The sequence below is a fragment of the Hirundo rustica genome, chromosome 28, assembly GCF_015227805.2.
Source record: "Hirundo rustica isolate bHirRus1 chromosome 28, bHirRus1.pri.v3, whole genome shotgun sequence".
NCBI classification, from domain to species: Eukaryota; Metazoa; Chordata; class Aves; order Passeriformes; family Hirundinidae; genus Hirundo; species Hirundo rustica.
Window position 1 is genome coordinate 4,563,422 of NC_053477.1, and position 11,538 is coordinate 4,574,959.

Below are 11,538 nucleotides of genomic sequence, written 5' to 3' on the forward strand. Positions count from 1 at the left end.
TTGAATGGCAGGGGCTTTGTGTACCAAACAGGGGCTTGTCTTTGTCAAAAAGTCTTTACAAAGTATCCGGCGCCGGGTGTCAGGGAGGACAAGTTTTTTAATCATGTTAAAATGATTTATTTAAACGTCAAGCCGTGTCACCTCACTTCCTTTCATTTTTCAAACTGTTTGTGTTTTTTCTGGATGATAAATTTATCTTCAGACAGCCTCAATATGACTAATTAACTTTGAAATATAAGAACCAGATGTGTGAGCTGGAGAGCTTTCTGAACTCATGCCAGGCGCTTTTTTTTTTTCCCCTCTCCTCTCGCTTTCCCTGCACTGAAATTGCTCCGCAGACACTCAGGGCACATGGAAAAACCCGGTCAGATGGATGGACAGGCTCTCTGTCCCCTCCTGCCCCAGCCCAGGGGCGCCTGCTGCCCGGGACAGCCCTGCCCTGGCCGGAGAGGGGCAGGACATCCCTGCCGGGAGGACACGGATGTGGGAACCGGGCTGCCACCGTTCCTCTGCCACATGAAAGGAAATCAAGGCTGGATGCGACACAGAGTGATCTCTTTGAAAGAAAAATCCTGCCGTGTGAAGTGGGTTTTCCCCTTCTCCTCTTCTCATGCTCGCAGCCGCTCGAAGAGGGGAAACATTTACGAACCAATTAATGAAGCAGCTTAATTTCCCTCTTGGTAAGGTGAGTCCTCATCCCTGCCGCAGGAATCCTCCTGGAGACAGCCCCAGCCCCACAGCCCCACGCAGAGCAGCCCCCGGTGCCCCGAGGGACGAGGACTCGGTGGCACCGTGCTGAGGGGACAGGAAACCACGTCCCGCTGCCCTGGGCCTGCCCAAACCCTCATCAGGGCGATGGCAGCGGGGCTGGCACAGATCCCACCCCGCTCTGGCGCCTGCCCCACCTCGGCAGCAGCGGCCAGACGCCGGCCTGAGCCCGGTGCCGGTGTCACAGCTCACCGGGCACACGGGAGCAGGGAAAGGCTGCGGTGGAACCCAGCGCCGGGATGAGAGGAGCTGCCCAAATCTGCCCAGCTCAGGATGGGAAATGAGCTTTCCTGGCCATGAGAAAAGCCTTCCCCAGCTGTGCCCTGGGCTGGGGCAGTGCCAAAGGGCTCTTCAGCCACAGCAACGCTGTGAGGTCCACGGGATGCATCGGGAGAGCCCTGGGATGGGCGGAATGTCCGAGCAGCCCTGGGCAGGCACTGGGAGCTGCAGGAGGGATTGTCCCTGCAAGGAACCCTCTGTGTTGAGATCAACCCCAGCATCCCCAGAGGAGGGAGAGGAACAGGACAGGACCTTTCCACCCTTTTTTGTGGCTCTGGAGTTTGGAGAGGCCCATCCATGCCCAGCTCCGTTCCCGTGACCCCGCTGCCCCACAGCACCACGACCCTGCCCCACAGCAGGTCCCCGTGCCAGGTCCCCACACCAGGTCCCCACGTCACTGGGGAGCGACGCCGCCTGCCAAGCAAACATCAACAAACGCCTTTTCAGCCAAAACAGATTTTTCAAACAAAGTGTAAATATTCATGAAAAAATGTTGGTTTCGGTGGAGATTTTCCTGATCTTCTTGGAACCGGTAATCAAAATAATGTTTTTTAAATTGCTGGGTTGTTTTTTGGTGGGTTTTTTTTTTTTTTTTTAAATAACTTCTTTTAAGTTTTCATTTCAACAGCTCTAAATTTGTTCCATGAGAAGAACTTCAGTTAAAATTATTGGGTCGGAGTGGTGAGGGAGATGGCTGCTCCTCCTCGGCCACTTCCAGCTGGGAGGCCGCTTCTGCCGCCTGCAGCTCGCCAGGGCTGCCGGAGCAGAGCGCGTCCGTGTGTCCGGCTGCCGTCCCCGCTCCGTCTGTCCGAGCGCGGCGCCGGGAGCGGGGCTGTGCCAGCCCAGCCAGGTTCGGCGGCTCAGGGTGCACGCCCTGGGCAGCGCCAGGGGCTGGGCACAGCTGATCCCATCCACACCCGAGGAAGGATTCCGGGCACACCGCAGCAGGAGCCAGGCCGGAGCAGCGGCTCGCACAACCAGACTGCCGATGCCACAGGGGAAAACACCTGGATAAAGGCCATTGCCTGGCACCAGGCAGCCCGGGGATGCTCCCTCCGGGCTCCCTCCAGCCACACGAGACTCTGGAGGCTCTCCGAAGGCTGTGGGGGTGCAGAGGGGGCGGGAGGGGGTGCTGGCAGCGGGTCCCCACTCCCCTGGCGCCGGCACACGGAGCTGCAGAGCAGAGCCCCTGCGAGGATCCCGTCTCGTTAGGGCGATAATGGAGCACTTCAACCGCAGCAGCGCTGGAACCAAGCTGAACCTTCCCCTCCCCACGCCTCACCCCTGCCCTAAATATCCATAACAAGCTGCGGAAGGCAGCCGGGAGCGCCGGAGCCGTCAGCGGATGTTGACAGCCTTGATGTCTTGGCGGGCAGGATCCAGCAGCATCTCCCACTGTATGGCGCTAGATATTTAATAAAGTAAAACCCCCAGGATCAAGCAGGCTGCAATCCCTCCCAGCTCCTTTCTTCTGCCTTGCTCGAGCTCTTTCAAGCCTGCCTCCCGTCTCTCTCCAGAAAATCCTTTCATGCCTCCCTCACCAGACTGACATTTTGACAAGTTGCCACGAGTGACATCTGATTTGTACAAATTTCAAGACTAATAAATCTACCTGTCAAAGCGGAAACTTTAAAAGGAGCTAAGCCCAGCGGGTATAGTTTAACAGAACTCAAGTTGATGAAACTGTAGGATGGAGAAATTATATCTGTCACAATCCACCCACATTAGTTCTGTAGAGATGTTGGCAACTGAAACAAACGTCTTTCACAGCCTCGGAAAAAAAAAAAAAAAAAAAAGGGGGGGGAAAAAAATAAAAGGAGACTGTTAATACTGTGAGTAACAAGTAACAGTTCTATTTGTAAACTAGCAAATTTATTTATTTCATTTTTAATTTGCCAGTAGACACGCGAGGAAGGGAGCGACCCCCCCCTTACCCCACAGCCCCCCCGACCCCCGGCCCGAGGTCTGGGGGCTTTGGGCCCCCCGCACTCTGCAGCTCCTGGCTGCAGTTATCACAGGGTGGGGATGTGCTGAGGCAGGTTCAGCTCCCACCGGGGCCGTGGCACTCGGTGCTGTCCCGCTGGATCCAGCCACAAAACCCTCAGGGAAAACCTCTCCTCACCCTGAGCCCGGTGGGATGTGTCACCCCCAGCCCTGCTCCTCTCTGCTGGCATTTCGGTGGTATTTTCGGGGGTTTGGTGGCATTTTTGGGGGGTTGGTGGTATTTTCGGGGGTTTGGTGGCATTTCCGGGGGGTTGGTGGTATTTTCAGGGGGTTGGTGGTATTTTTGGGGTTTTACTGGGCTCCATCCCTGGGGCTCTGTGCAGGATTGAAGGATCGAAGGATCAAAGGAAAGGAAACACAAACCCTTCCCATTCCCTGCCTCGGATCCAGGCACTCGGACCCCTGGCTGAAACTGTCCGATGGGTGTTTGAAGAGGAGATGAAGAGGCATCCAGGCGCTCCAAGGGAAGGAGACGAGGCCTTGCACCCGCCTCAATTCCCTTTTTCATTGCCTCTCCTCCTTGAGACGCACAGACGTGAGCAGCCAGTTCATCCTGCCTGCTGGAGAGAGATTGATCTGGAAGTCACACGTTGCGTGGAGCTCCTGCAGCCACGTCTGCCGCACTGAGAGTGTCTCCAGGTGAAACCTCGGAGCTGAACATCCCTGACAGCTGCTGTGGTTAGAACCTGCCCATCTCCCTTCCTTACCGGGGAGGCTGCAGCGTGAGCTCTTCCCACTCGATTCCCAGCTGTGGCCAGGCTCCCTGCCTCCTCCCCAGCCCGCAGTGCTGCTGCCTCCCCCGGCCAGGCTGTGTCGGCTCTGCAGGAGAGCACGGGAGGGAAGTGTCCCCTGCCTGCTGCGGGCTCAGCCCTGCTGCCCTGGAGGCACCCAAAACGTCGCTGCCCTCTGGCACAGCTCTGTGGAATCCCCTTCCAGTGATGACCAAACGGCAGAGCCAGGCCAGCCCGCGGCTCCCAGCACGAGCACTGGCACATCCCCACTGGGAGACCCCGGGTTTGGTCCTGCTCCTGGAGAAATCAGCAGGAGCTCTCCCGGTCTGCAGACTGGCTTTTCACAGGACGAAGGGGTTTCCAGGCAGCTTGTAAATCCCACCCCTCACCCCCCTGACCACCCGAGCTCTCCGTGACCCTCGGGGAGGTTTCCAAATCCTCAGCTCAGCACAAGCGTTCTCCAGCCCAGTAACAGCCACGCCGGGATCATCCTGGGCCATTCCTCACTTCCAACAAGTCTTATTTAGCGATGTGCTTCCATGGGGAGCCAGTCAATATATTTGTTTTCCTGTAGATGTGCAGCTGCAGGAGCGAGCTGTGCAGGAAGTTTATTAAGCTTGGTTAATTTTCTAATGGCCTCAGTGCTGATGGATGGGAGCCACGCCGGCTTCCTGCTCGACTTAAAAGTCAAATAAAAATAATCACGCTGATGGGAAAAAATATTTCTTGTAGCTGCAGCAGATAATATATGGGATGTGAGTACCTGCCAAGCGTCTCGTCTCTGGTAACGTTCCCAGGGTCAGGGTTCGGCTTGGGCTGTTCCATCCCAGGCACCACACACCAGGATTTCAGTGTAAACAGCTCGCCCCGGGGATCTTCCCACATCTGCATTGTTTCTGGTGTAATTCCTGCTGAGAGGCTGGGACAGAGAGGGTCTCTGGCACTGGGACCCAGGGTGGGCGCCCTCGGGGTGAGCGCTGGCTGCTGCGGTTGGGGCTCTCACCTGCAGCTCTCCCACCTGGAGGGGAGGCCCCAGGGTGAGGGGCTGGGCGAGGAATTGCCTTCAGCAATGCCTGCCATGGATCCCAGCGCTCCCAGCCTGTCCCAGTCCGTCCCAGCCTGTCCCAGCTCTCAGAGGTGGCTGTGCCAGAGCCCGCGGCCCCCTCGCTGCCCCAGTTCCAGCCGTCTCTGCAGCGGTGGGACCTGCAGCCCTTGCCTCAGGCCAGAGCCAGCCTTCATCACTCTCCAGCGCAGAGCCACTCATTGACATCGAAAGGCATCCCAAAATCTGCTCAGAAAACCACAGCGGGCGGGGATTATCCAGGAGGAATTTAACTCACTTCCCTGCGATAAACTCCGGTTAGGGAGATTACCACTGTTTACCCAGGAAATAAATATTGCTCCGTGCTCAGCTGCTGCCAGACACCGGGGAAGGAGCTCGTGGCAGGGCCGGGCTGTGGGATCCTGCAGCGCCCCGGCCCCTCTGCGCCCGGGAATGGTGTCAGACACCTGCCATCCTGAACTCCTGTCCCTCCCTGCCTGCTGCACCCTCCTCCTCGGGACACGGCTGGCACATTAACTCCACCTTGCACATCTCTTTGGGACAATAATATTGTAAATTCGTAAAGTTGTGCACTGCCCCGTGCCTGGAAGCGTCTAAGGCCAAGGATGGGGCTTGGAGCAGCCTGAGGGTTGAGATGAGATGGACTTTAGGATCCCTTCCAACCCAAACCGTGCTGGGATTCCCTGATGTGCTCGGAGGTTTCTGAGCAAAGCTCCGTACCGCTGGAAACGGGCTGAGTCACCAGATCCAGCGCTGCCAGCTCCTGGTGCTGCTCTGACACCGCCAGACCTCCTCAGCTGTGCCCACGGGGACGCACCAAGGCACGCCTTCGGTGAAGAACATCTGCAGCCCCCCAGGTCCCTCCTGGAGAACGGATGCTTTGTCCCAGCGGGGAGTGCAGTGGGCACAGGGCTGGGGACGAGCCTGCAGGGACGGCAGAGGACGGACAGACAGACAGACAGACAGACAGAGCCCGCTCTCCTTCTAATTCCCCTTCCCTCTGTGGTGCGGGGCTCCCCTCCCTGCCGGGGCTCTTATCTCCCCTCCCGGTTTCAAAGCCGCGCTAATCAGATCCATCACAGGCCTCCCTCAGCCGGGCCAGCTCGGGGCTGTCGCCGCCCCGCGTGTGCAGATGTTCCCGCGCGGGGCCGGGTGATTTAGAGGGGACCATTCACATCCACAGTCATCGCTCCAAATAAACAGCCTGAGAGCTTAATGATTTCAAGGTAAAGCTCTTTTATTAAGACAACACAGGGAACTTTTTTCAACCACAGCTGACATCACTATAATAAATCACCATCATGTCTTGTGGGATTGAAAAAGCCAAAATACTGTCAGAACTGATTTTTCTGGCTACTCGTGCCTCCAGAACAAACCATGTGTTTTTAATCAACAAATCTTTGTTTTGCATTTCTAAGACCCTAGCACTCTTTAAATAGTTAGCATTTACCAGAGGGATATTTTAAATTCAACACACTGCTTCCTTACTGGAGAGATTAGGAAACAGGACACCACATTACAGCCTCACCGCGCCTGTCCGGGGCTCTTGGAAATTTGTTTTTGTTATACCCGTGCAGCATGGAGAAGGGCTTTCCCATGCTTGTCTCCAGCTTCAATAGAGCTTTTCTCCCCGAAACCAGAACATCTACCGCTTGTATGAACCAAACCATCTACTGAGACATCACGGAAACCATCTCTGCGCAAAGCCGGGAGAAAGAGTGACGGGAACACCACGAGATCCGGGGAGCCTCCGGCGGGCCCTGGGAGCCAGCAGCCACGAGGAGCCCTTTGCCCCCCATCCCAAGGGAGCCCCTTCTCCCCAGGCTCCCGCAGAGCAGGTTCTGGGCTGGTCCGAGCATCGCTGGGGCCGTCCCCGGTGTCACCCAGCGCGGTGCCGGCGCTGCCGGCCCGTGCCCGGGGCGTGCCAGGCGTTCCCAGGGGGGTGATCCAGGGGGCTCAGCTCCCTGCTCCGGTTTCAAGGTCAGGCTGACAGCAGAGACGTTGGGATCCTGTTTCAGGCCGCACAGGGACCCCTCCCGCAGCAGCAGTGGGGACGTGCTCTGCCTGCTTGGCACAAATGTCAGGGCTGAGAATAACCCGGGCTGGGCCAGGCAGAGGCAGCTGGCAGTGCCCACAGGGAACGACCACAGCCCGGGGAGCAGCCGCCAGGGCCCTGGGTGCTGCCGGAGGCCAGCCCGGACCCCATCCCTGCCCGGTTCCCACTGGGTTTGGTCCGGAATCCTGCTGGGAAGGGGCTGGCCCTTGTCCCCACAGAGGACACCTTGGAGTGCTGCTGCCTGCTCTCCTGGTGCCACAGATGCGGCACTTGGGGTCAGGGTGTGGCACTCAGGGACGTGGTTTAGGGGTGATTATGATGGTGCTGGGTGGATGGCTGGGCTGGATGAGCCTGGAGATCTCCAGCCTTGGCGGTTCTGTGCCTCCGGTTGTGCCAGGCTGGTGACAAACGGTCACGGAGCCACTGGTGCAGGCTCTCAGCAGGACAGTGACAGCAGGGAGAGGTGGGGACACCACCCAGGGTACCCCATTGTCTGCCCCAACCTCAGCAGTGACCCCCCAGGACAGCACAGCGTCACCCCAGGACAGCAGCGAGCCCCTCGCATTGGGGATGAACTTTCCCCTTCGGACGAACCCGGGCTGGCCCCGGCAGCTCCCGGCTGACCCCGGGCCGGGCCGAGCCCCCTCCCCACCGCACAGACCCCCTGCAGGCGGCACAAAAGTGACCTGGGCACGGGGATTGCTCCGGCAGCCTCCCACGCAGCCGCGCCGGATCAAAGGCGGTGCCGGGAATCAAAGCATGTGACAGGCAGGTGTCCGTCCCCTCGACAGGGCCGCGATTAATCACAGGGTTATCCCACAAGGAGATCAAACCGGCCCTCCTGCGGCTGCTGCTTAAAGCCTGCCTTCAAGTTCCCCTAATTAAAGTTTTCCCCCGGCCTCCCCCGTGCTGTCCCGGCTGACTGCTGTCCCATGACCGCCCCTTTCAGCCCTGGAACAAAGGCTGCACTCAGGAGCTCCGGGCACGGCCGCGGCCGGACCCGGCCACGCTTGGCCGCCGCTTTCTTCTGGCCAAGCCGGAGCCTGGCAGGGGACCGCTCCCCACCGCAGCCGGGCACAGCCGCGGCCGCCTCCCCCGCCGCTGCATTCCCCCAAATTCACCCCAGCCCTGGGGCTCCCCCGCTTTTCCTCCTGCTAAACTGGGAGAATCGGCCGGAAAGCATCACTCGAAGCGTTTTCAGGACCCAGGGAACGGCGGCGGCACCTCGTGCTCTCCATCCCCCTCCCCGGGAGTCTCCTCTTGCCGTGACATCAGCAGCGGCATTTTGATGAGAAGCAAAGGAATTGCTCCTCTCCGGCGAGGCTTGGCTTTGAAATGCTGCGGGGCTGCATAAAAGCGATCCGGGGGAGAACCAAACCCTTTCCGTAACCAAAAACTCGGGGAGAGGGGGGTTTAAATGCACACTTTAGACACGTCACGGAATGGAGAAGTTTTCAATTTTTTTCTCCCCCCTTAAATGCGCGCATTAGTTCGCTCACGCAGGGGGAAAAAGAAAGGGGAAGATCACACGGTTTCACGGAGAGGCCTCTCAAAGCTGGGAAATCAATCATTTCCAGGGCAAAAACCGCTCCCTCCGAGCAGCTCGGACACGGCGCGGGCTGTGCCCGGGGAAGGACAGGCGGAGCCGGGGTGGGCAGGGCCGGGTGCCCTTGGCGCAGCCGGGGATGCTCGCTGGTGCTCGCTGGTGCTCGGAGCTCCTCAGTTCTGCCCTCGGTGTTGGGGCAGCGGGGCCGGGCCGGGCTCTCGGGGGTTGGTGGCGATGGGGCAGAGCAGGACACGGCCGCGGGCACAGGCTGGCACCGGCACCGGCACCGGCACCGGCACCGGCACCGGCACCGGCACCGGCACCGGCACCGGGCACCTCCCGCAGCCGCCTGCGCCGCTCTCCCGCCCGGGGCCGCTCCAGCGCCTGCCCCAAGCCCGAGCTTCCTTTCCACAGGAGCATTTCTAAAAGCAGCGCATCTTGCGAGCCGCACACAGGGATGTGGCAGGGACACGGCCAGGTCCCGGTGCCGGTGCCGGTGCCGGCGCCGGTGCCGGTCGCTCTCGGCCAGTCCCGGGTCCCGGGTCCCGCAGTTCCTGGCACGGGTTTGTCAATTTGAACAGCTGCTTCTAATCCCCGCTTTGAAGCCCCCCCTCTCTGTTTTGCCGGCTGACGGCCTCGACGCGGGGTTCCGGGGGTCAGGGCAGCATCCGAAAGTCCAGGCTCTTCCCAGTGCCCGGCGTGAGCATCCTCCCCTCCGGGGCTCCTGCCACGGCAAAGCCACTTGGAAATCTGGGCAGGGGACTCCCCTGTTAAAAAAAGCTGGGAAAAGCGAGGCAGGGTTGAGGTACAGGTCCAACAGCCTCACACACACAGAACCTAATGCAATGTTGTTCTGCTCTGGGCCTTACATTATTAATAACAATAGCTGTAAAATTCTGTTACCCACAACGCGGATTTGGGCAGCCAGATAAGGCCTGTGAGCTCCACTATCTGCTCCTGGGGGAAACTGTTATCTAAATAAGATTTTTTTTTTAACAAAAGCCCAAGATAATAATGATAATGCTAATATTAATAATAGTAATAATTCCTCTTTTTAGCCTGCTTCAAGATCTAGATCTTATCCTAAACAAGAAAGTCATTCTAAACCCTGGAGAATGCATTGAGAATTAATATCGATGATTAGGAATAATATTCATACTAGGAATGGCACTGCAGTGTCTAGGGAAAGGATTCCTCCAGGGCCAGGTAATAATCACAATCATATTTAGCGTCTGCACTGCGCTCTGCGTCCTCAAACCTGATTAACCTCTTCTGCGCCAAATTAATTACCCGGAGCTGGAGGCAGCAGCTGTGCCGCTGGAGCACCTTTAGCTGGAGAACTCTCCCGACGTGAAACGCCTGGGCCTGAGCACACACAGCCCCAGGAGGGTCCCCAGGAGGCAGCAGGGTCCCGCTGCCCCGCCAGACCCCCCGACCCTTGGAGCTCAGCCCCCCGGCCGTGCCGGGTTCTCCAGGAGACCACACAATGTGCCTGACACGCCATTTAATACAACACAATGAAATACTGAAAAGGCTTTCAAAACTCAACGTGTTGAGGCAGAAATCTATGGAAGATGTTTAATACTAATTCTATTAGGCATCTGAGTTAATGAATCACAACTGTAAGAAATCATGATAATCCAGCAGGCATTAGTGACAGATTAGCTTCAAAGCTACCATAAAAGTGCCACAACGCTTACCTAGCGGGGTGATTAATGCCAGCAATGCATAATGGCATTATGAGGGATGGAGCAGCGCGGGCTGACAGCCCCTCTGCTCCGGCCACGGCCCGAGTGCGGCTGCCCCTCCCCACGCCCCTGAGGGCCCCCAGCAGGCTCTGCCTGAAGCAGAGGCCCCCCAGGTGCGGCCCACCCCCATCTGCCCTGCCCCGTCCCCGCGGGGGTGCTGGCGGTGCCGGCGCTCCGGCGGTGCTGGGGAGGTGATGGAGAGCGCCCGGCGCTGGTGCGGAGCTGCTCTGGGCCAGGGCTGCGGGCTCTGCGGGGCTGGAACAGCGGCGCACGGCGAGGGAGCTGCTTACAGGTGGCAGGAGAAGCTCCCGTGCCCTGCGTGCTTCAGCTGCTCCTTCCTTCCTTCCTTCCTTCCTCCAAGGCGTTCCCAGCTGAGACTTCAAAATTTGCGCTCGGTGATCTCGGAGGCCCTTTCCGCCCGAAATGGTTCTGAGCCTGCGATGTGGCAAACCCTGCTGCCGCCTCCTCACGAGCTCACCCGGCCCCGGGGCTGGGGCTGCCAAAGCCGGGCTCGTTCTCCGTTGAGGATGAGGCTCTCGGCTTGGCTGGCACCTGCCCGGGCTCTGGAGGTGCCCTCAGCCGGGCACAGCCCTGAGTGTCAGCACAAACACGAGTGGGACGAGCTGCTGTTGAATGGAACTCGACGTCTCGTCATGGCTTTTCAGGATTGTTTTCCTACATCTTTATTGCTCGGGTTTGCTTAATTCTGGAGTGGATGTCTGCCAAATTGTCTATCAAATTACTTACTGGCAAGTAAACCGAGATTAGTTCACTTGAGTGCGGCCCTCTTATATTTGACTTATAGCCAAGGAAAATATGGGTTTAATCAAGGGATAAATTGGACATGATGTTTCAATGAAAGAGAGCAGGGTACTCTCTGCTCAGCGGAAACAGGGGAAGACAGCACCTGAGGCAGGAGCAGAGGTTCTCCACGAGAACCAGCCGAGGATGATGATGGCTCTGAGGCTGTGTGAGCAGCTCGGCGACACCGAGACGCTCATCCCTCACCCAGCAAACTGCTCGGCCGTGTCCTCCCTCTTGCTTTTCATCTCCTCAGCGGAGAGGAAATGATGTGGGGACCCTGACTGCGCTTCCCAGTCGTTTGTTCCCCACGGTGACGTGCTCTTCTGGGAGTCCCAGGATGCTGCAGCAGCTCCAGCTGTTGCAGCTGTGTCCTGCGCAGGTCTGTCAGGAGCAGATCCTGTGATCCTGCACACGGCAGAGCTCAAGCAGACAGAGGTTGCTGAGCTCACCCTGACTCTGTCCCAGCGGTTCTGATTTGGTGTCTGAGGGAACAATTTCACTGCAGAGCCACAGCCCCGACAGCTGGGTCAGGAGCTGAG